The 24912-nt window shown below is 53.3% G+C and overlaps 1 long non-coding RNA gene and 1 pseudogene across 1 annotated transcript; both read left to right on the top strand.

The window, feature by feature from the left end:
* The first annotated feature begins 14609 nt into the window (after positions 1–14609).
* LOC148182657 (uncharacterized) lies at positions 14610–20627 on the top strand. The gene is made up of 3 exons (XR_015774377.1): positions 14610–14769; positions 16976–17101; positions 17432–20627. It is a non-coding gene; the product is annotated as an uncharacterized LOC148182657 (long non-coding RNA).
* A 969-nt stretch (positions 20628–21596) lies between these two features.
* LOC148182658 (uncharacterized) lies at positions 21597–23078 on the top strand (annotated as a pseudogene).
* The last annotated feature ends 1834 nt before the right edge of the window (positions 23079–24912 follow it).

The raw sequence follows: 24912 nt of genomic DNA on the forward strand, positions 1-24912 counted from the left end.
TGAGGACATGCCACACACCTTGTCCCACATACCTAAAGCACACCAGCAGACAGGCAGGTAATTTGTGGATTGTGGCTGTATCATGGATCACTGGAGTTAAAATAACAGGAAGTATTTGGGATGGGATTTTCAGTCTCACTCTTCAGGGTTTAAGTGGATCTGCTTGTCCTAAAGACAGGGATGAGGCTCAATAGGGGCAGGAACAGCCAGCAGCAGAACCTGGCTGCTGCCACAGACCCAGATGGGTTTAAGATCTCATTTAACCTGGATTTCCTGGGCAAGATTTGGTGTCACTCAGCCCTGCTGCTGAACACAACCCCGTTTTCAGGGTGCATCACCTCTGTGAGAGGTGAGGGCTTTGAAAGGACAACTGCCAGACCCAGGGATTTCCACTTCCCAGAAGGTTTGGGGACAGTGGGGGTGGGCAATGGCTCTGTTCAAGCCTGTGAAGGTGAAGGGGATGTGCCAGGGAGACTCCCCCAGAGCAGGACTGCTGCCCACACCCCAAATCCTGAGCTGTGCTCCCTGCCAGCCCAGCTCCTTCTCTCCGTTTTTTTAAGGGATATGCAGCCTGTTCCCAGGCTGGGCTGAGGACCAGTTTTCCCTGCATCCAGAGGCTTGCTGGCCCTTTCCTAGGTGAGCTCAGCAAGCACAAATGTCCTCCCTAAACAACACCAGAGAGGAGACAGCTGGATCCGAACGCGCCCGCTCTAGCGCAGGCTCCCTTTCCAGTGAGTCATAAAAGTTCCTTGGCTGCTGCCTGTGTGTCTCTGACTGGGATCAGGTTAGGGGCAGCATGGAGAGCTGAAGATGGAAAATATGTGTTGAATTTACTCCTCTGTCCCACTGCTGATCCCAAGGCTTGGGAATGCTCCTGCTGGAGCCCTCTGCCACACGCCAGCTCTGCTTCGAGCTCTCTGGGCTTGTTGTGCCTCCATTCCCCTGTCCTTCCATCCTCTCCTATGTGTCCCTCTGCATTCCCACCTGGAATTCAAGGCAGGAGCATGTTGAGGGGGACAAAGGGGCAGCCAGAATTCCAGTGGAGACAGCAGGCAGCAGCCTCCAGGCACTCAGAACAACTCACATTGTCCAGGCCACAAAAAATATCCTGAGGACTGAGGCTTTTCCATCTTTATTTTTTGGTCTGAGCAGCAGCAACAGGCAAAAATTCCCATTCCCCGCCTGTAGCACCTTCCTGTCTCTCTGTCTAGGAGCTCTGACTGGTGCAAAGAGTGTAACACTCCCCCAGACCTGTCTCAGCCTGGCTGGGTGTTAGACCAGGTGATGCTCCCAGTGTGTCCTGACACTCCCCTGCTCCGTGGTTATGGAAATTGGAGCTGGATGTACACACCCCAGTGGGAAACAGCCAGAGGAAAATGCTCCCAGTCCTCTCAAGGCTTTGTTTTACCTCAGTAAAAGTGGCAGGGCCTGGAGGAAGCACCGTGTGGAGGCACAGCTTGGATGTGGTTCCAGCCCAGCAGTGTCAGTGCTCACCCCAAACACCCACAGCGAAGGGATCAGCACAAAGCTCTTGGAAAGAGATTCCCAGGAAATGGAGTTACTGAAATCCTGGAGGAAACGGAGTTCTTGGCATGGAGCAGAGCCATGCTTTTTCATAGATCTGTGTTTGGTTGGGAGGAAGAAAAGCCCCTCTAAGGAGCCTCTGCTCTCAGGGCAGAAAGCAGCACCCTGGTTTGAGCAGAGCCTGGAGTAAGGAGGGAAATCCTCCCAAAAACATGAGGAGAAGCTGCCAATTCCCCTCTGCAGCCCTTCCCTTGTCACGGCATCTGAGCCCTCAGTCCCACCAGCAGCTGTCAGGCACTGCTGGCCATGTTTGCCTCCTATCCCACTCCCACACACAAGCCAGGATAAAAGAAAGCTTGGGAAGCCCCCCCACAGCAGCAGAGCCACCAGGCAGATCCTCTCCAGGCCTGCAGCCAAAAAAGCTGCTGGTTCTTCTTTTCTCAGCCATTTCTCTGCCTGAAGTGGACACTGAGAAAGGAAAAAGTGAGAAATGAGCAGAGAGTGCTGGGCCTGCAGATGTGTGGGGCCTTCCTGCCAAAATCCCTGCTCTCTCCTTCCCCTGCATCCCAGCTTGAGGAAAACTTCCAGGGGCTCCTCGGGGTGTGAGGTCACATTTTCTACTTTTTCTGCTGCAAATGGGGAAGTGGCCAAGGCCAGGTTGGACCGGGCCTGGAGCAAGCTGGGATAGGGGAAGATGACCCTGCCCGTGGAATGGGATGAGTTCTGAGATCCCTCCCAACCCAAACCAGTCAGGGATCCCATGCTGTGTCCACATAAATCCCATTTCTTGTGGCCAAGACCACAGAAGGAGCAGGAAAGGGGCAGGAAAGGCTGATCCCAGCAGGGAGGATCCCTGTGGATGCTCGGTCTGGGGGATGTTTGCAGAGTCTCAAACATGTCTGCAGTCTCAACTCTTGAGTGTTATTTTTGTAAGCATCCTCCTCCTGGGGTGTGAAGCGATCACCAGAGGAACTCTGCCCTCTCTCAGCTCACACTTTTCCCTAAGAAAATAAGTTTGGCTCCCCACCAAAAAACTGAAAATTTGAAAAAAAAAAAACAAAACAACCAACCCTCATCTTTTAAAGTCAATTTTTTCACTGATTTTTGGCGTTCAGAGGAAAACTTCAAATCAAAAATATCTCTGCAGAAATCCTGAAGTCGTTATTTTGACAGAAAAGTTGTCGCTGCTAAAATTGCTCATGATAAAAAAAAAATAAAAATCAAAGAGCCATCCCAGCAGTGATGCTGATCCTGGAGCACCACAAGAGGCTGACAGGGCTTGATCAGCTCAGGATTTATTTGGAATGAGAGATTTTTTTCTTTCCAAGAAGATGGACTGAAACAAAAGCAGGCAGGAGCTGTGGTTCTCTAATTTTAAGATGCTTTCTCCAAGATGAGAACTTCCCCCAGGCAGTGGGAGCTCACTGCTGGGGTGGGATTTTGAGTAATGGGGACCACTGAGTTGATTTCAGATTTTCTCATCAATTTTACAAGCTCTAAATTCCTAAAATTACCTTTTCTACCCCAAAATTACCTTTCCTACCCCGAAACAACCCAAGGATGAGCCAGCCCTGGCACCACTCAGCAGCCACACTCTGTCAGGAGCCACAAGAGGGCATTAGATTTGTATTTTTCCCTATCCAAAGAAATCCAAGACATTTCCTTGATCCTACTCCATTTCCCAGTGCCCAGGTAGGACTGTGGGAACATTTAGTGAATCCTAAAGCCGTAATGAGGCAGCTTGGCTTCCTTTTCATTTCTGCAATTTGGCTTTTTGTTGCCTCCATGGAATAAGAGGAAATGCAGGGAGTGGGAAAAGCAGAACATTTTGAAAATAACAAAAAACACAAACAAACCCAAGCCACAACATTTCCATTGCCTGCAGGAATTGAATGGGCACGAAAGAAATTGAATTAATGTTAAATAAACTTCTGAAAATGGTAAAGGAAGAAGGTTCAGGGGGTTTGCTGGGATCCAGGGATTCCTCCTGTGCCTGGATTTCATGGAGGTATTTCCTACCCTGACAGCAGCCGTGCTCAGACCTGTCTGGTGTCACTCCAAAGTGTCCCCCTGTCCGCAGCTGAGGTCATTCCTCCAGTGAAATGACATTTATGGGACCAGGATCATGTCCTGGGAGAGCCCTGCAAGTGTGAAGGGACATTTTTCAACCCTAAAGTGCCATTAGGCCTCGACCCCTTAATTAAAAAATTATTCAAAGCAGCTGAAAGCCATCAGGCTGCAGCTGCAAAGAAATCAGCAGAGGCCCTAGGTCTTCAAAAATGAAGTTTGTTCAGGAATATCAACCCTGAAACAGGTAAAGAAATCAATGTAGACCAAGGTGTGTAAACATGAACCTGCCAGGCTGGTGGCTGGAAGAGGAAGGTGCTGTTCAAAATGTCACAGCTGCTCTGTGCATCCACAAAGGAGAGGGAACATTTGGTCTGCAAGGGCCTGGAAAAAAATAAATAAAAAAATTCAAAACTTGAAGCAATTTAAGGAAGATTTATTTCCTTTCTGTTCCATGCACTTCTGGGCTGCCTGATGTATTTGGGAGTCCAGGGAGATGCGTGGGCCAGAGAGAAACTTCCCAGGCCAGGAGGGAAATGCAGATGGAGTCAGCCCTGACTTTGCTTTCCCAGGTAAAACTGTGTCCTGGGGAAATGTGGCACCAAATCCAAGGCAGAACTGGCCTGGATTTGACTCGTGGTGGCCTCCCAGTGCCTGGTGGCAGACACAGCCCTGACCCAGTGTCCAAATCCCTCGTGGACTGGGGAAGCTTGGGAGCTGAGCGTTGTTCCACTGAGCAAATCTCTTCATCCTCAGCCCCAGGAAGGTGGAACAGGAGCCCTGTGGTGGGAGCTCAGCCCCAGGAAGGTGGAACAGCAGCCCTGTGGCCAACAATGTGCCTGGTTGTGTGTCTGCAGGTGTCTGGGAGAAGACCTGCTCCAAACCCTCTCCAGCACCAGCCCTGAAGTGCTGGGGGAGGGCTGGAGCTCTGTCTCTCTTCCTTGGAGGATTTGATGTTCTTCCAAGCCATCCTCAGGCTGCCAGGTTCTCCAGCTCAACAACAAAACTCGTTAATCAAACCAGCCTCGTGTTCCTGCTGCCAGCACGTGGCTGCCACACATCCACTTCCCCAGCTGACATCTGCCATCCCGGGGAAAAACAGGTGGATTCCAGCCCAGGAATACCTCCCACATCAAAAACATCTCCCACAACACACCCACCCCAGCCAGGCCTGCATGGAGCCAAGGGAACTTACCCAGGATGGAAAATAAACCCCAGCAAATCCCAGCGGGGAGGGAACACCCCTGCCCAGCCTCTTTCCCTGATCCTTTCCTTTCCCAAAGCCACCCTCATCCCTTAAAACACGTTAAGCACTGGCACCCCTGGTGTCTTCTGTGTTCCTCTCCTCTCTAATATGATTTATTTCACAGGCCAGATAATAAGGCCGTTAATTCTTTGGCTCCTGCTGTGAACGGTTTAATGGAACATGACAAGAAAACAGCATTTCTTTCGTGGGAGTAATTATTGGCTGACTTTAAGTCTTTACCTACAGCAATAGCTGTGAGAATAGTCCCATTAAGAGCAGGTGGAGACATTAAATCCTTGGAAATTGCAAGTGTTTTTTAAGCTGAAAGACAGCTTAAATGACCAGAGCTGGGACAGTCACCTTAGTGCCGATGAAATATTTTCCTGAGGGCAGAGTAGTTGCCCTGACTGTGGCAGAGGAACCATCCTGTGCTGAAGGAGAGGATCAAGGATATCCATTTATTCCAATTTTTCAAGGAGGAGCTTGCTCGTGGGATGCACCCACCCTGACCATTAGGAAAAAAAAAGAAGTCTTTCATGGAAAAAAATTAATGTGGGGAGAACAGGGGAAGACAATTAGGATGGAGGAGGTGTGAGAGCCGCAGGCAGACGCAGCCCTGACCTCGAGGCTGCCTCAGACAAATGGTTTCCCTCTGCTTTCCCTGCAGGACTGAGCTGGAAAATCCTCATCAGGCACGCTGAGTGGATGCAGCTTTGCTGTCGGGGCACTGCTCCACGGGTTTATTGTGGTGGGGTTGCTCCCATTGCTAGGAGACGCCGTGTTGCTGTTGGCACCGGGGGATGGATGTTGGCTGTGTCAGAGCCCACATGTGCAGGGGAGGTGACTCATGAGATCTGGATCCTGACTTTCAGGCTGCCTCGAAAATTCTGGAGAAGAACATTCCCTTCTGCTGACACATGGCCACGGCAGCTCCTGACAGACACCCCAGAACCCCACAGGGGGTTCTGTGCACCTGCAGGGCTCCCAGATCCATGGGGAAGGGCCCTGGGGGACTGTCCCATCCCTGGAAGTGTTCAAAGCCACAATGGATGGGTTTGGAGCAATCTGGTCTAGTGGAATTTGTCCCTGCCCATTAGAACGTGATCTTTAAGGTCCCTTCCAACCTAAATCCCCCACAGCTGCAAGATCTCATCACAGCCCCTTTCCAGCGCTCAAAAACCTTTGCAACACCAGTGGATTTCCCTTTTTCCCTGGGGATCTTGCACTAAATATTGCCTGGATCAGCTGCTCTGTGTGCCCAGGCTGAACACAGGCTTTGCCATCCTTGTTGGCTATTTGGATAAAGTCCCATTGTTGGTCGCCTCCCCCAGCTCTTGGCACCTGAAACTGTGAGGTCCAAGCCCTTGCATGGGTGAGAAAGCCACCCCTGAGGAGCCATGTCCCCGGTGTCCCCAAGGACAGGCTGTCCCCAGAGCCAGGGCCAGCCCAGGGCTGGGCTGCAGCTCTGGAAGCCTGGAGGAGTTCAGGAGTTCAGCCACAGCTGCATGGCTGTGAAACATCTCCAGGCTGCAAAATCAGCCTGGAAAAGCCACGTCCCAACCCCTGGCTGCTCTTGAAAGTCAAAATCCCAAGAGCAGATAAAAACCTCAGATCCAACCCCTCTCCAGGAGAGTTTGCACTGAGCTCTGCTCCGAGCTGGGATCCAGCACCCCACAGCTCCCACCTCTTCTGTTTTAGTGATGTTTTGCTCCAAAAATCAAAGAGGTGCAGAGATATTTACTATCACACATTGACCTGAAACATCCCACCTCCCTGCTTTGCTTCCCAGTTTTCCACAGCTCCTGGCAGCCTTTGGAGACACAGAGCAGCCACAAAAGTGCACAAAAGGTGCACAGAACCCTGGTCACTGCCTTACCTCTTGTCCCTGTCCTTAAAATGCCCTGGAATGTCTCTAATCAGCCCCTCATGTGCCTGCTGGATCCCTGGAGAGTAAAAAATCTGTCATTCCAGCTTGCACAGAAGTCAGAAAAGGAGGAAGGAAAAACTGTTCCTCAAAATTCACCCTTTGTGGGACAGAAATCCCAGTCTGTCCTGGTTTGTGGGGTGCCTTGCTGAGGGTGCTCTGACACGGTTTATGGGGTGCTGGTGATGCCTGGTGCATTTTGGGATGCAGTTCCCTCTGCTCTGGGGTGTGGGACCGGCTCTGATCCCTGGGGCTCTTTCCAGGTCGTGTTGAGCAGCTCAGAAGTGACACAGGGCACAGGGGTTATGAACACCCTAAATCCTAATTCCCCAATTCCCCAAATCTGCCTCATTCAGGCCATCCCTACATTTCTGCAAACCCAGTGTCGAGGCTGCCCTTTGTTGAAGAGTTGCCAAACCTCCACCCAAACCTCTTTGCCGACTCCTGCCAAAGCTGGCTGAGTCCCAGAGGCCCCAGGGGAAGAGTTTTGAAGAAGTTCCAGGCCAAGCTGCAGCTGGAGAAAGGCGGGAGCATCCCGAGAGCAGCCTGGCAGTGCCAACAGAGCCACCAGCGATGCCACACACACAGCCCTGCTCTGGGGCTGGGCACGGGGATGCTCACACGTGGCCTCAAGCTGCCATCTAGTGTTTTCCACATGGATCCTGCTGCCAGAGCCAGGGAAAAGCAGCCCGGAGCTGGGTTTGGCCGCAGCTCCAGCAGGACCCTGAGAGCAGCAGGGCAGGAGTGGGCTGCTGGCTCCCAGCGCCAGGAATTTCAGCCATCGAGGTTATGGAATTGTCCAGATTGGATTTTAGCTCTGCTGGTTTAGTGCCATATTCCAAGGAAGCAGAGCATCCAGAGCTTTGAAGTGTTTATAAAAATCAGCAATTTAAAAACTGGCAAGATTAAATCAGTCCAAACAAAAAAGGCCCACTCTAATCATGGCAGACCGAGCTGGGACGGTGTCACATAAACAGGGGAGGGGTGGCCACAGTGCTTGTTGGGAGTCAGATGGAGCTGCCAAAAACTACAGTAATGTTGTTTCTCTCTTGGAGAATTCCAGGGTTTGGCCCCAGAGAAGATGCAGGTGTCAACTCGGGATGTTCCCCCATGTCCTGCTGGAGCTGCCTCTGGGGTGGGACAAAGGATACTGGAGGCACTGGGGGGTCAGCAGCACATGGAATGGGATGCACAGAGCTGGGGTGGCACCAAATGTTCTGCTTGATGTCAGGGACAAGTTCTGGCCACCTTCAGCCTCATCTGGGCTTCACCAGCCTGGCCTAAAGGAGCTACAAAACACAACACTGCCCGTCTCTGAGCTTCCATTTGTTCAATTCCCTCTCGGAACGGAGGCGAGGTTGACATCAGGTGCTGAATTACCCCCGGCCCCTCCCGGGGAGCAGATTGCTCGTACTCAGAAGCCACAGTGGTTTGTTTGTTTTGTAAACCAGGGCCCCTCCCGGCGCTGCTCCAGCACGCCCTCCCTCCCTCCCGGAGCTGAAATCCAAGCCCTTCCCACCCAACAGAAGCTCCATTCATTCCCTGCTCATTCTCTGTCAGCTCAATCCCTTCCAGAATCCCCCTCAGCAGACCCTGAGGTTGGTGTGGACAGCGGCTCCCAGGTGAGGCTGGCACAGATCTTTTGGGATGGGATGTTTTGTCCACCCTGGAATGATGTGGGATCTTCTGTGGGCTCAGGTGCCACACCCTGCGCTCGGTGGGGACAGAAATGTCACAGCAGCCACCTCTGTGTCACCAAATGAACAAGCACCAGGACATGGATGGGAGCTTGGAGCAACCTGGTCCTGAAGAGCATCAATGTTTTATGAAAATCAGATTATTTACTTATCATTTCCTGCTCACACTTCAGCTTCCCATTGCCCTCATAAGAATTCCCTGCAGAAGGCAGCAGATTTGATGGAATTCTCCTCCTCCTGGCCCTTCCCACCCATCTCATCACCTCCTCCAGGCCTCGTGGCTCTCTGGGCCATGACCTGAGGGCTCAGCATGCAAGGCTGATCCCACTATCCAAATGCATCCCAGATGGTGGCAGAGTCCAGCAGGGTCCAGCCTTGTGGGACTGCTGGAGCAGCACCTCAGGATGAACCTTAACTGGGCAGAAAATTTGAATTTGGGGTATATTTCAATTTGAGGCCTCTCCACTGATTTTTTGGTTCCTCCTGCTCCTCAGGAAGGTGCAACACCACCTTCCACTAAACCAGACCGTTCCAAACCCCATCCAGCCTGGGCTTGAACAGTTCCAGGGATGGGGCAGCCACTGCTGGTGCCTGCAGCACCATCACCCAGACCAAGCCCAAACTCTCAGGGAGGCTCTTTGCAAAAATATAAAAATAAAAGAAGAGACTGGTTTAAATTAAATGGCTCATCTCACTGACAAATTCAACTGCAAGAACCATGTGAGTTCAGGGAAAAAAAAAAAAAAATCTGCTCCCTGCACAACACAAACACAAACAACCCCCGGAGCAGATGGGAGCAGCTGTCTGGGAAAATTGGTACTAATTGTTGCTTTGCTGGAGAATTCACAGCCTCGGCTCTGAGCAGCTCCTGGAGCAGGGAGAGCTCCCAGGAAGGAGGGGATCAGCTCTGGTTTGGGTTTGAGGAAGGAAAAGAGGCTGAGGGGGATGAGTTGAGCCCTAAAAGTGGCAATGCCAAGGCAAGAAGGCAGACGAGCCTGTAGTGAGCCAAGGGTGCCATCACCACCCAGGCACCTCTTGGAGGGAAGATTTGACCAATCTGATCCCAGTGACACTTGGAACCACGACACTTCTGGCAAATATTGGACAAATTGAAACCTTTCCTCTCCTGCCTTGCCCTGGCTGGAGAATGGAGACAGCCTCTTGGAATTCCATGGATCCCCCGGGAATGGTGACAGCACAAAGAGTGTCAGAACTGGAGGAGCTCTGAGGCACAGGATGGGATTGTTGGGCTGTCCCTTCCAGCTCAGGATACTCCTTGATGCTCTGACTCTCTGATTTAGCCTAGAGGAGCCCTCAGCACATGGTTTCATGTCCCAGATCATCTTTAAACAGGATTAAAAGGCATTTCCAAGGTTTCATAGTGAGTGCCAACCCCATCAGGCTGCAAATGCTGCAGCACAGCCGTGCCTGAGCTCTGCTCCTCCTGCACCAACCCCTGGCATTTACAGGGAGCCTCTGCCCAAACCTGCCCTTCCCAAAACTTCATTCAGTTCTTGACACCCAGAAATCTCTTCCCAATTTGTGCCATTATCACCCGTCCCAGATTCTGTGATGGGAAAGGTGAAATTTCCCAGCTTCTGTCACTCTCCAGGCTGAGCCAGGAGCTGAGAGCTGAAAAACCTGGAGAGGTTCAGCCTCTCCAGCAGCATTTTCATGCTCAAGTGGAGTCACTGGAGCTCGGGAGAGGGAGATATTACGGCCTAATGCAAACAGCACTGAGAAGACTGAACATAATTAAGGCCCTAACGACAAATGTTGGACTTGGATTTAAGCTGCCAAAAAAAATCTCCATCCTAACATCCCTGCAGAGGGATAAAACGCTGAGCAAACCTGGGGGAAAGAGGGAGAAGATAGTGCTTTTCATTTCCTGGACTGATTTATGCTCTCCAAACAGCATCACACGCTGTCGCTGACAATTTCATGCTGAGTTACTCCTGCTGCCTCCCTGCCAGAGCGATACCTACAGATGGGAGGGAGATTTGCTGTGCCTGGAAAAGAAGAGAGGGAATATTTCTAGCTGACAGCTTGTTTTCTTTGGTCAATGCATGGAAGGGTTTGAGTTCATTATTTCATGTCTAGGCTCAGTTCCCAGCCACCAAAGGCAGAGCTGGAGATGGGGGGTTAGACAGAAACCCAAATGCTTCTCCTAAATTTGCCCAAGCAAGTGAGCAAAATGTGCCTGGGGACATGGAAATGAGTTAATTGCTGTAATCCGAGTCCTGGAGAACATTTAAATTGGGTTGCAGAGGGGAATTCGGTGCTTTAAAGCACTTTTGGAGCCAAAAACCTTGAGGTACCAGGCACCCATGGGTGCTGTGCTGGGGCTGAGCCCCGAGGGAGGAGATTGAGGAGGGAGAGGAGGAGGAGGCACAGCAGCAGCACTTGGGATGTGGCTGATGGGCACCTCCAGCTCCCAGGCTTGGGGATGCAGTGCCTCCCATCCATCCATGATTTAGGATCAGTTTTGGCTGCAGCCAGGGACGCTGGAGCTGGAACCCAAGCTGCAATAGCACAGGGCAAGAGCCTGTGTCAAGAACAGCACCAAAGAAACAACATTTTCTTCGTGTGGTGATTCAGAAAGCAAAGGTGGGGGGTTGGAGGGGGTTGGAGGGGTTGGGTACCTCCTGTTCAACATCCAGCTGGTGGAAACTGCTGGGAATCAGGTCCTTAAATAAACTTTCAGTGCTGTCTGTGTGACACAAAGGATGAGTGGATGGGAGAATCCCTTGCCAGGAGGGGATGGAGAATATTTGAATTCTTATTTGCATTTCTGCCTCCTCCTGGGGGTCTGCAAAGGGCCAGTAAAGCCTTTCAGGATGCTGGGAGCAGCCTGGGCAGGGTGCTCAGGGTGCATTGTCCAAAGGCCTGACCTGCATCTCCACAGACATGTCAGGGGATGCTCTTTGCTGTCACCACTGAAAAATCTTGTAGTGGGTTCAGGACGTCGCTCCTGAGCAGTGTAAACAGCTTGGAAAGGTCAGGGCAGGGAAAACACACATTGCCAGGACAGCTGGGCTGGGAGTGACTGCGTGGATTGAATGCAGAAACGGGGAGCTCACAGAGCTCTGCCACCTCAACAGGACACAGCACAGCCAGGAGCCACAAGGTCTGAGAAATCTGATCCCAGTGACACTCAGAACCACGACTCTTCTGGCAAATATTGGATAAATTCCAACCTTTCCTCTCCTGCCTTGCCCTGGCTGGAGAATGGAGACAGCCTCTTTGAATTCCATGGGAATGGTGACAGCACAAAGAGTGTCAGAACTGGAGGAGCTCTGAGGCACAGGGTGGGACTGTCGTGCTCCAGGCACAGGTCAGTCCTGGCACTGCTGAGCTGAGCTCTCCTCCTGCTCCTGAGGGCTCTGCAAGGTGAGTCTGAGGTTCCACCATGACCAGACCCAGCTGCTGGGCTCATCCCTCTCCTCTGTACGAGTTCCTGATCCTCTTGTTCCCTCCCTCCCCGAGGCTTCTGTGTTTGCCTTTGCTGAAGCCCACAGCTGTCCCTGAGCCCACATTTGCAGCCCTGATGCTTTTGCTTTCCAGGAACGTTTTGTGTTTTGGTGTTTCCAGCGGGTATGGAAATCAGCCTTTGGCAAACCCTTCCCGTGCTGGAGCTGGGCTCTGGCTCTCCAACACCCCACTCCCCGTGGATTCAGCACATCCACACTCCCCAGAGTGCCCAGGGTCAGGCAGACAGGGCAGCTGGAAGTTGCCTGAACACAGGAATTCTCATGGTTGCTAAGCTGGGATCGACATCTCCTGCTCATCCCATTCACCAGCTTCCAAAAATTAATGGTCCCTGCTGAGCTTGAGCAAGAAGAGCCCAGCCTGGGATGTGTCTGAGCTGGGAGAAATCCATTCCCAGTCCGTGAGGATTTTGGAACTCGTGGCAGACACAGAAAGCAGCAGGATGGAGGAGGAGCTCATTTGGAGGGATCCAGGAGGCATTTCCCCTCTCCCAAGGGATCAGCAAGGCCCAACCAAGCCCAGGAAAGCAATAAAGAAAAAGCCCATCTGGACAACACCCTTCTTCTGATTCAGAATGGGAAATAAAATGCAAGAAAAGGAGACTTTTCTTTATTTTTTTCCTTTTTTCTTTCTTTTGAGCAGCCAGTAGGGCCTTCATATTTTCCCACTGACATCATCCAGCATGGTTTGAATCTACAGTGACTGGTAAAGCCTCAAAGGCATAATTGCAGTTGTCTTAGGAAAGTGAAATCATATGGTGCTCCCAAGATCCCCTCTTCTTTTCTTTTCTTTTCTTTTCTTTTCTTTTCTTTTCTTTTCTTTTCTTTTCTTTTCTTTTCTTTTCTTTTCTTTTTTCTTTTCTTTTCTTTTCTTTTCCTCTTCTCCCTTCCCTTCCCTTTTCCTCTCCCTTCCCTTTTCTCTTCCCCCCCATTTTAATGTTTCTCACTCAGCTCCCAGATGTTTCCTGATCAGAAAAAGCAGAACAAGCAGCAAAGCGAGGCCCAGAGTGGGATGCTGGAGTGGGAAAGGCCACGTGGCATTGGGAGCTTCCCAGCCAAAGGAGGGAAGTGCTGGGAGGTGCAGCCTGAGGCTGCTGGGACACAGATCTGGCTGGACACTCACCCCCATCCCATCCCAATCCCATCCCATCCCAATCCCATCCCAATCCCATCCCAATCCCATCCCCAATCCCATCCCAATCCCATCCCAATCCAAATCCCATCCCATCCCTCAATCCCATCCCAATCCCATCCCATCCCTCAATCCCATCCCAATCCCAATCCCAATCCCATCCCTCAATCCCATCCCAATCCCACTGGAAGCTGCCCCAGCCTCTCCGTGCTCTGGAAAGGAGCAGAGCACAGACACGCCCTGGGCACAGCCAGACTCCACTGCTGAGGAAATTCCAGAGCCGGGCAGGACCTTCTGCAACCCCGCGGGATTGGGAATGGGGGATCCAGGATGGGGGATGTGGGATGGGGGATGCAGGGTGCGGGATATGGGATGGGAGATGTGGGGTGGGGAGTGTGGGATGAGGATTCAGGATGTGAGATAGGGAATGCAGATGCTGGGTGCAGGATGTGGGATATAAGGGATGCAGGATATGAGATATGAGATATGAGATCAGGGATGCGGGATATGAGATCAGGGATAAGGGATATGAGATCAGGGATAAGGGATATGAGATATGAGATATGAGATATGGGATGCAGGATATGAGATCAGGGATGAGGGACGTGAGATCAGGGATGAGGGATATGAGATAAGTGATGAGGGATATGAAATAAGGGATGTGGGATATGAGATATGAGATGCAGGATATGAGATCAGGGAGGAGGGATATGAGATCAGGGATGAGGGATATGAGATCAGGGATGAGGGATATGAGATCAGGGATGAGGGATATGAGATCAGGGATGAGGGATATGAGATCAGGGATGAGGGATGTGAGATAAGGGATGAGGGATGTGAGATAAGGGATGCGGGATGTGAGATAAGGGATGAGGGATGTGGGATCAGGGATGTGGGATGTGAGATCAGGGATGAGGGATGTGAGATCAGGGATGAGGGATGTGAGATCAGGGATGAGGGATGTGAGATCAGGGATGAGGGATGTGAGATCAGGGATGAGGGATGTGAGATCAGGGATGCGGGATGTGAGATAAGGGATGAGGGATATGAGATCAGGGATGCGGAATGTGAGATCAGGGATGCGGGATGTGAGGTCAGGGATGCGGGTGCAGGGCCGGTACCCACGGCCGGCCGTTGCCATGGAGACGCCGGGGATGCGCGGGGTTCGGGCGCCACCCGGTGGGGGCGCGGGGACATCGCAGCCCCCAAAATCCCGATTCCCCCGGGAATGGATCCGCGGGATCCGCACAAAATCCCGAGGGGTTCCCGCACAATCCCAGACCCCGCCGTTTCCAAGCTGGGCTTTCAGGGCAGCCGCTTCCTCACCCAGCGCAAGAGCAGAGCACCAGAACTGAGGAATTCTTTCATCTCCTTGACCTTGCTGGAGCCAGTGGGAACCTGCAGAGGCAGTTTAAACTCTTCCTTCCTCGTGTGATCCCGCTTAACAAGCCACAGCCTTCCTCTCCCCGCCCCAAAATCGCTTTAATAGGGCCAAGCTGGGACTTGCTGGCACAAGGAAGTGAAGGTGGTCAATGGGAACTTCCCGAGGCTTCCTGAGAAACCCGTCCATCCCACTGCCTGCTGATCCCAGCGCTGCTTCCATCAGCTTATCCCTTTCAGATCATGCAAATCCCGTGAACGCAGCGGGCCCAGGGAGACTCCCAAGTTGATGTGCTGGATTTTCCTTTCAGGTTGGATTTTTCCCATGGGAAAAAGGAAAATTATCTTTATTCAACATAGAAGCTCTGCACACACTCCTGGTATCAAGGATACTGGAACCAAAAGCGTGGGAGAGGGACTCTCCACAGCCCCAGGCACTGAAATGAAGTCTCTCAGCAGAGCAGAGAGAATTTGGGCAGTTCAGAGCTGTTGTAGGCAAAAATCCACAGCTGGAATTGTGAAATCTCACTGGTGGGAAAGAACTGAATGTGTATTCATAGGAGAGGAATGGCAAATTTTGGAGCTCTCAAGCAGAAGCCAATCTGCAAACAGAGCAGGGGAGTTCTGTATTTTGATAAAATAAAGTGGAATATCCCAAGTGATGCAACTAAAAAAGAGCCAAGAGACAGAGCCACAGACTAGGAGACTGCTCATACACTGCTCCTGCAACACAGATTGTTCTGAGCAGGAAAAATGAGGTTTTACCTTTCTGGAGACCAGAAGAAATGATTCTCGAGCTGAAGATTTTTGGGTTGGAGAGTAGGAGGGGGGTCTGGGAAAAGAGGAATTTCCTCACGGCTGGAGGAAACCTGCTGGGGTCGGGAAGGTCCTGGAGATGAGCGGAGGAGCAGGGGATGCTCCGGGAGCCGGGTGAGCGCACTGGGGGGAGCAAGAGAGCAGGAGCGAGGGAAGGAGCCGGGAACAGCTCAGGTGTGTGACAAACCCTGCTCCAGAGCCGCTCCGGGCTGCCCTTTGCTCCGAGACAAGGGACATGTCACACCCCTGGGGCTCTCCCGTGCGCTCAGCTCCGGCCTCCAGAGCCCTCGTGCTGTTTTCTGCTCGCACAGGGAGGTGAAAGGCTCCTCTCTCTGCCCTGCTCCTCCTCAGCCAGCTCTGGCTCCCAGCTCCCCACTTTGTCCCGGCTCTCTGCTCAGCCCCTCACCCCCAGGTGGCTGCCCGGGTGTCCTGCCTGTCCCCAGGGTCCCCAGGCTGAGCTCAGGGATGGAGAATTGCTCCAGTGGGACACACCTGCCCTGCCAGATGTGAGCTGTGACTGAGTTCATCTCTAGCCAGGCCTTGCTGTGCTGATGCTCGGGCAGAAGGAGTCCCCAGCCTCTTGGTTATCTCCTTAGGACCCAGATCTGGCTCTTCAGAAACCACTTTTCTAAAACTCTATAAATAAATCCCATTCTGCGTGCTTGAGTTAACATTAGCCTAAAAACCACCCTCCTTACAGCTCATGTCAGGCAAACAAGACAGGCTTGATAAGTGGAGAGAGTGATTTATAAAGGCACCATATGGGAGCTTGTCTAAGAATCATAATTGATTAGTGAGCTGCAGAAATATTCGGTGGTGCAGACACCAAATCCCTCACAGGTTCAGCTCCTCCTGAGGCCTGGCACCCATTCCAACACGAAAATCACCCTGAGCCAAATTCCCTGAGGGGCTGCTCAGCCCTGTCCCACCTTTCAGTGGTTCTGGAAGCATCCTGAGAGCTGGAGGACGCGATGCATCCGCGGGTGGGTGTGAGTGCTGCCATCCATCTGCCAAGTCCTGTGATTTTCTCTGTGCTCCAGGAAGAACTTCTGGCCTGGGATGTGTCTGGACCCTGCAGGCAGGTCCCAGGCCATGGGGATTCTCATGGCAAGAGCTCCCAGTGCTGACAGACAAGCAGGGAAACACCCTGGGTTCCCTCTTCACCAGGGATTTGGGGCTCAGCGAGAGCCAAGAGGATCCCTCAGCACACAGAGCACTCAGGACACATTGGGTTTGTTCCACACCAGTCTGCCCAGGGCTGCCCTGAGTCCCAGCATGGAGCTCTGGGGACTCTCAGTGCTCTCTGTGCATAAAAAGGGTCCTTACAGGCTCATGGCCTCTCTGTGTCACTGGGCATGAAGGGAGACATAAAATACTCAATTTAGAGCCTGAGCCAGAAATCCCTATTTCTAGCAGCAGGCAGCATCCAGTGCCCATTAGCCAAGAGCTGTTGAGTTAATTAGAAATGTATATTTGATACCGGGGCTCCGCACGCCGCTAAGGTTTAATAATTGATTTGTAATTTATTTGCCCATTAATTCTTCCTCTTTCAGAGCCAAGCCAGGAGCTGGTGCAGGCTCGTCCATCATCCCAGGCAGCAGCAGCAGCAGCGCAGCCCCTGCTCCCCCTGAGCTGTCGGGGGTGACAGACTGGAGCTCGTGCAGGCTGTAATTAGTTACTGACTTCAGAAGCTTTTTATAGGAGCTGCGTGTGCCTCTCGAGGAAGATTAACAAAGGGTTCCTTTCCCACGGACTCGGGCCGCGTGTCAGCACGAGCCAGGCTCCAGAAATTATTGATTCCCTTTCCATAAGGTTTGCATTTCCAAGGTAAGTGATTTGGCTCTCACAGGCGGCAGGTCCCAGGGCTCCATCCATCACGGCACAGCAACGGGGCTGAGCCAAGCACCGGCAGCAGGTTCAGCCTTAAACAGAGCCTGCAACACTTCCCCTCACTGCCACCATTTATTATGACAGGGAGAAGGGTTTCTGAGATGCTCATTCCCAGTTAATCAGAGGGAAAACATAATTACAATCCCTGAGACCCCCTCTCATTTCTCCTGTCACGGGATCAGGGGTTCATTCCTGTCTGCTCATTCCTTTTATTTGCCGTGTGTTTTCTGAAATCTCACGGTTGTGTCTGACTTGGAGTTTTCAAAGCCCACAGAGGAAAACAGAGTTTCCCAAACTCCTGGAACATCCCAAGGTCCTGGAAACCAGGAACAGCCTGGATGGACCAGAGGACACCGAGACACCCACGAGCAGCAGGGCAAGCAGGCAAAATCCCAGCAGGATGGGAAAGGACCCTGACAACAACAGCTGGAAAGCAGGAAAATATTATGAGTAGTCAAGAAGAGCATTTCACAGAGTTGAAAACCCCATTTTTAATCAAGAAAATCCAGCCCACACTCTTGCTAGGAAGGAGAGGCCTGTGCCTGCCCAGTGCTGACTCCCCTCTCATCTCAGCAATCCTCATCCTCTTCTGGAAACCTCTAGCTGTCAGAACATGCCCTGAGAGAGGAATAAGGATGGGAAAAGTGGGTTGGGATGAGGCAGGAATGCCAGCTCCCCACTTGGGCAGGGCAGAGACAAGACAAAAGGCTCCAGGAAGGTTGGGAGGCCCAGGGATGAGTTTGGCAGGAGGGAGGCCACAGAACAAGCCAATCTTCATGTGTGAAATCCCACATGGAGCTGCTGCTATAAATAAGGCTGACAGATTGATTGCCATAAATCATAACCCTGCTGACACCCCGGAGCTCTGGCAAGCAGCAGGGATGCTCGTGGGGCTGGTCCTGGTCCCTTGGCAGAGGCAGGAGAGAGATTAGTCATTCCTGTGTTTCCTGAATCCACCTCCTCCCTCCCCCACTGGACGAGGGCTGGAACAGAAGGATGGATTGAATTTCCTTGGGAAGGAGTCGGTGACATCTCTTCATCATGGGGGTCCCCAGATTTGCAGGATCAAGTCCTTGTAGTCCCAGGGACAGTGATGCTTTCAGCACAGTCACAGCTTGTTTGGGGCAGAAAAAAACTAAGAATCCAAATCCTCTTCCTTTGAAGTTAAACCCCTGATTTACACGGAGCTGTGTGGGAGCCCTGAGCTCTGGAGCAGATCAGCTCTCACCACAGCCAGGTTTGCCCTCAGCCTCAGGCTGGCCTGCTCCAGAAATGCTCCAGAATGAAAGCCAAGGAGCAGGACCAGCCCAGGACCAGCTCACACATTCCTGCATGGGAATGATCCTCTGGGAGCACAGAGCACACCCAGGGCTCTCCCTAGAACTGGTCTAGGGGTGCCAACCTGGGGGCAGCACAAAACCACCTGGTTCCTTTGTCTGATCTGCCTGCAACTTCCCTGGCTCCAGCAGAATTCCTGATTTACATCCCTGGGAAGATACCAGAGTTTCCCCTGGATAAAGTCCCCCAGCAAAACCCGACACCCACAGTGACACCCCCGGGCAGCACCAGAGTCTGGAGCTTGCCATTCTCATTCAACCCCTTCAAAACCTTTTCCACGAACACGCTTCCCTTAAAGTTCACAATGTTCTGGGCATAAATCCTTCCCCTCCCTTCCATGCTGCTGGAAGTTTGCTACCAGCTATATATTTTTAGATTTTAAAAATGTCACCCTCAAGTGCTCCGAGCGCACGTAACTACCGTAAGAAACAAACCCATATAGACTTGCTGTCAATAACCCGGCCTCAGATGGACTCCCTGCAGCCCTGGCACAGTAAATTACAGCCTTCCCCCCCCCTCAAATGATGGCTGGCTGCTTATTATTGGCTTTCATCTTTATTGCCTCGTCAGGTGGAATGGTTGGAGTGATAACAGCAAATAGCCAGCCACAAATTGTGTCTGCTGCCAGCCTTGCTGCTGCTTGTCTGCAGGCTGGGAGCCTCCAGAATCCTGCTGGGATGGGCTGGTCACACAATATCAAGCAGTCCAGGTGGAATTCCTAAATCCCAGCATGAGGATGCCCTGGGCAGCTGGCCCTAATTCACCCTCTCATTTACCCCACTACAAATTTTTCTTCTCTGGGAACATCCCATATCAGACCCCAGTGAATCCACAGCTGGCTGGATGAACCAATGGCTCTGGAATTGGAGAATATTTCCTGGGGCTGATCCTTTCACTGCCACAAATTGGCCCCCTAGTGTCTCTGCTGTCACCAGAAGAGTCTGATTTGTGCCTGGAGACGTGGGGCTGCGTCAGGCCAGAGTTAAAACTGGCTGAACTGAGCTGTTGTGGCTTTGAAACTCGTGGGAGCACTTCCATGGCCTGGCAGGACTCTCCTGTCAATGCTCCTCTTCCACAGGGGCCAGGCAGAGAGTTGGGAAGGCAGAGAAGGGGTGGGAATTGCCAGCAGAACAAGGTGGCTCGGGCAGGTGGTCCCCCAAAAAGAAAGAAAGAAATCTATCAGCACATAAAGACCAGAGCCTTCCAGGCAGGGGTTAATCCGGGGGGGGCTTTGGGAAGCCACCCCCACCCTGCAGACAGCAGGAAATTCTGTTCTTTGCCATAAGGAAGGGAACAATCCTGGAGCAGGAACAGACAGGCCAGAGCAAGCTTTTCTCAGCAGACCGGAGGCTGACAGGAGGATCCAGTTTCGGGATCAGGCAACGCCCCGGGAGCGCCCAGGAACCCTCGGCCCGAGGGGTCTGCTCGGGAGGGGAGCCCGAGGGTGATGGAGACCGGGAACAGCGGGAACAGCGCTCCACCCTGCCCGGCCACCGCCCGATGGCCCGGAGGGGACGGGATGGGGATGGGATGGGGATGGGACAGGGATGGGGCAGGGATGGGACAGGGATGGGACAGGGATGGGACAAGGATGGGACAGGGATGGGACAGGGACAGGACAGGGATGGGACAAGGATGGGACAGGGATGGGACAGGGACAGGACAGGGATGGGACAGGGACAGGACAGGGATGGGACAAGGATGGGACAGGAGTCAGGCAGTGCCGGAACAGAACTGGGGATGAATCAGGCTCGGAGCAGGGATGGAATGAGGATGGGCCAGGGCTGGAACAGGGATGGTGGACTCTGTCTGGTGGCTGACGGGGGCCAAGACCCCTGGGGCAGCAGGACAGGGCCGTTCCTCTCTGCTCATCCTATGGCATTTGGGATCAGAATTCATCTCAGCCCAGGGCTGAGGAAAGGCGTTTCCCTCGCTCTGGGCTGGTGGGACATTGCAGGGACAAAGGTTTCCTCTATCTGCAGCGTGGTTTAACCCCTTCCCAGGCTCTTCCAGGGCACTGGAACCACTTCCCTGCCATGGAGATGAAGCTGCAGCTCCTCCAGCCCCTCCTGGTGACACAGAGCCCTGAGGGCCACACCACTCTCCAGTGATGTGCTGTATCCCTTCCCCGCTCCCTGGAAAGCAGGAAAATATTTAGAATAGTCAAGAAGAGCATTTCACAGAGGTGAAATTCCCATTTTCAATAAAGAAAATCCAGCCCACACTCTCGCTAGGAAGGAGAGAGCCTTGTGCCTGCCCAGTGATGTCTCCCCTCATCCTCTTCCACCTCTGGAAACCTCTGGCTGTCAGAGCATGCCCTGAGAGAGGAATAAGGATGGGAAAAGTGGGTTGGGATGGGGCAGGAATGGCAATCCCCCTCCCATCACAACCAGGACGAGTGGAAAGCAGCCCCTGAGTGGGCAGGAGGGAGCTGGGAGCCCCAAGAAGAGGCTCCAGCCTGCAAAGCTCACCAGCAGCAAAGCAGGAGCACACTCAGAGTCTCAGAATCAGCCAGAATCAGCCAGGCTGGAAAAGAACTTTGAGATCATGGAGTCCAACCCTTCCCAGCCTGCTCCTGACTCCATGGCCAGCCTTGAGCCAGGAAATTCCCCCTCCATCTCTCATCTCTCTCCAGTGAACTCACACAAGGATGGGGCTGCTCTTCTTACAAGCAGGCTGCTTTTATGTTATAAATTAAAAGATCCAGACAAAAGGAACCCCGAGAGCTGAGTCCTCAGGAGTCACAATGACTCAAACACCAGCTTTTCACAAGAAAATAAATTCAATGTCCTGGCTGCTTTAATCATCAGGCTTTTCTACCTTTACCAGCACCCCAGCAAACACTTGTGCCTTCATTTAATGCTCTTCAGCCTAATACCCACCACAAAAGAAATCCAGCAGAAAGCCTGGCTGATAATTCCAGCAAATTTCCATTAGACCCTCCCCTTGGGTTTTGGGGTGAGTGTTGAGTGAATGAGCTTTAAAAGCATCTTTTCATTTAGCAGAGGCTCACCGAGCCAAGAATCATACCTCACTCTGACAGAAGAAAAACAAGATGTGGGCTTAGAGCAATCGAGCAGCGCTGGAGCCCGGGATGGAAAATCTTGCCTCCAAAGCCAAACAAGGTTTCACTGCCAGTGTTGTAAGGCAGAGAGATGCAAAATTTTTGTGGCTGATATTTCTCGCCCGTGCCTTGGGATCTGGGGCTCTTTTGGAAATGAAAGGTTTAGGCGATGCTTTAAATGAGAATTTGTTAACCCTTGTTCAGGCTGCGAGGGAAGAGCAGGCACGGGCATCCCCTGAAGGGAAAATGAATTAAAATGTGTCAAGATTCAGTGCTTGGGCTGTTGGTCTGTGCAACTCACCTCAGCAGGAAATTTCAGAGTCAGGACAGGAATTTTAGGGTCAGGACAGGAATTCCAGAGCCGGGGCGAGGAGGAGGGAAGGAGAGAGAATTGATTGAGAGCCAGGCATCTTTAAGGGGAAGAAGACTGCTCAGGAGCTGATTTGGGGCACTGTGGAGTGAGAGAGGCAGACTTCGCTTCCTCCTCTCTGCAGTCTTGCAGGGTGAGGGCAAAAGAGAATAAACAAACAAACAAAAAACCCTAAAACCCCCCAAAACAAACCCCGCTCTTTTTTTGTTGTTGTTTTGTTTTTTGGGTGTTTTTGTTTTTGTTTTTGTTTTTTGTTTTTTTTTCCTACAGATTATTTTATTCCAGCCCCAAGGCTGCTCTGGGAGCTGGGTAGGGGAGGAGAGAGTCGGGCGTGGTAGTGGGCATCCCGGGAAAGGGAGCGGGATCCCGGGAAAGGGAACGGGATCCCGGGAAAGGGAGCGGGATCCCGGGAAAGGGAGCGGGATCCCGGGAAAGGGAGCGGGATCCCGGGAAAGGGAACAGGATCCCGGGAAAGGGAACGGGATCCCGGGAAAGGGAACAGGATCCCGGGAAAGGGAACAGGATCCCGGGAAAGGGAGCGGGATCCCGGGAAAGGGAGGGGGATCCCGGGAAAGGGAACAGGATCCCGGGAAAGGGAACGGGATCCCGGGAAAGGGAGCGGGATCCCGGGAAAGGGAACGGGATCCCGGGAAAGGGAACAGGATCCCGGGAAAGGGAACAGGATCCCGGGAAAGGGAGCGGGATCCCGGGAAAGGGAACGGGATCCCGGGAAAGGGAACAGGATCCCGGGAAAGGGAGCGGGATCCCGGGAAAGGGAACGGGATCCCGGGAAAGGGAGCGGGATCCCGGGAAAGGGAGCGGGATCCCGGGAAAGGGAGCGGGATCCCGGGCAGGGCTCGCTGCGGTCGGGAGATGGCAGCAGCACTTTGCTCTTTGCTCGGCCGGGCCGGGCCGGCCCCCGGGGGCTCCCGAGGCGCTGTTCCCGATCCCGGTGGGATCAGCCCCGCTCCGGGAGCCTCTTGGCCCGCAGCCCCGGCCCTGCTCAGGAGCGCTCACCCACGCTCGCTCCCTGGAAAAATCCGCCCAAAGTCCCACCTGGAAACGCCTGGAGCGCAGTTCCCACCCCGCCCCGGGGAGCTGGGGACGGGAGAGCATCGGCTGAACTCCCGAATTTTATCTGAAACTGTGTGAACCTGAAATCCAGGTCCGCGGAGCTCTCCCATCTGCTCCCGGCTGCAGGCACTCGGGGGCGAGCCCGGGGTGGGTGTTTGTGGCTGCCTGGAGCCAGGGGACATCCATGGAAATGTCACTCGGACAATGCCCTGCACAAGGCCAAGGTGCCCTCGGTGGCCCCGGGCCGGGGGGAGGCGGCCCCGAGAGGCCACGGCGGGACCCCGAGCCCGGCCCCGGGGCCAGCTGGGGTGAAAAGGCTGCTTGGGAGAGGTCAGGAGGAGAAAACCAACCTGCTTTTCTTCGGCAATTATGAAGTGACAAATTACCAGTGAAAGAGCTCGTCTGTCTGGATTTGTTTGGAGAGTCCCCTCCTCGCCGCAAACCTGAGGCATGGAGAGGGCCGGGATCACAACCTTTCTCTTAAGGATTTCCAAACGTTCTGCTGACACCCCACTCCATCTCTGTCAGCACTGGGAACGCTCAGAAATTTAAGCCGTGCCTTTCCGAGAGCCAGCCCCGCAGCCCCAGCTCAGCATCTCCCCCTCTCCATTCCCCTCCGGAGCACAGGGAAAAGCGTTTTGAGGGGAAGCTGGAGTCCCCCTCCCGATCCCACCTCTCCAAGGGCTCAGGATTTGAGCAACAGCGGTGTTCCTGATAAAGAAGCGAACCCGGAGCTCTGTGTGTGCCGCCGCTGAGCTCCGATGTCTCCACGCCGCTCCCAGGGCAAGGGTGAATCCCCAGCCCGGAGACACAACAAAAGCCACGGCATGGCTGAGAGGTTTAATTGCATTACAATCATCTGCTGGTATCAAGGAATCGGGAGGAGAGTCAAAACAGGCACTTTGATCCCTGCAGAAGCTGGAAAAACAGCAAGGACTTGGCCAAGGTGCAAACCTCCTCCTCCTCCTCCTCCCTCGCCGGCAGCAGAGGAGGGAGAGCAGAGCCCTCCCCCAGGTTTGGGGGTCTGGGAGTGCCCCCCAAGCAGAAAACACAGCAGGAACCAAACACAAGATTTAAAAAAAACCCCAAAAAACCACCAAAAATCAGTGGCCAGCTCAGCTCGGCTTTGCTTTCTGTTATTAGCATGGTTAAAAATAGAGGCAAACCCGATTTTCAAAGCGAAATGCGGTTTCCCAGCCAGCTGGCAGCCCACGGAGCATCCCGGCGCTGCCCCACAGATCCCAGCCCTCTCCACCCGCGAGAAGGGGGACAAAAACCCTCGGGAGGGAGGTAAATATTTACTCTCCAAACAGCAAGTGCTGCCCGGAGGTTAACGAGGCACACAAGCGCCCTGCGCAGCTGGAGATGCGAGCGTGGCTCCGGCTCCCTGGGGCTCTCGAAGCGGGGCAGGGAGTGGGAATGGGCAGCCTGGGGAAGCAGCAGGTAAATGATCCCCTGTGTCCTCCACAAACCTCCCGCCGGCGCTTCCCGAATGGAAAAACCTCGTTTTTCCCCAAACGAGAAAACACGGATCGGCGCTAACCGAATTGAGCCTCTGATTTTCCATCTCCATCCGCCCGCCGGGGGAAGATTTATCCCTCCTGTAAAGCCGAGAGCGAGATCAATCTCGTTTGTACCTGGCAACAAATCCAGGTTAAGCGCAGGCTGGAGGCTCCCGTTCTCCCACCCTCTGCTCCCAGCGCCGCTCCTGCTCCGGGGCCACTCCAGGAGGGATCGGGGCTGGAGAACATCGCCCTCATCCCATGCTGGAGGTGCTGGCAGCCCCCAAACCCCGCTGTGCCCCCGCAGCGCAGCCCGGGGATGAGCGCAGGTCACCGCGGTGCCACCCGGGCAGGACAGGCTGGCACGGCTCTGTCACCGCGGTGCCACCCGGGCAGGACA

Source organism: Pseudopodoces humilis, chromosome 22 (assembly GCF_049639895.1).
Source record: "Pseudopodoces humilis isolate 2021_Gansu_Grassland_sample_001 chromosome 22, ASM4963989v1, whole genome shotgun sequence".
NCBI classification, from domain to species: domain Eukaryota; kingdom Metazoa; phylum Chordata; class Aves; order Passeriformes; family Paridae; genus Pseudopodoces; species Pseudopodoces humilis.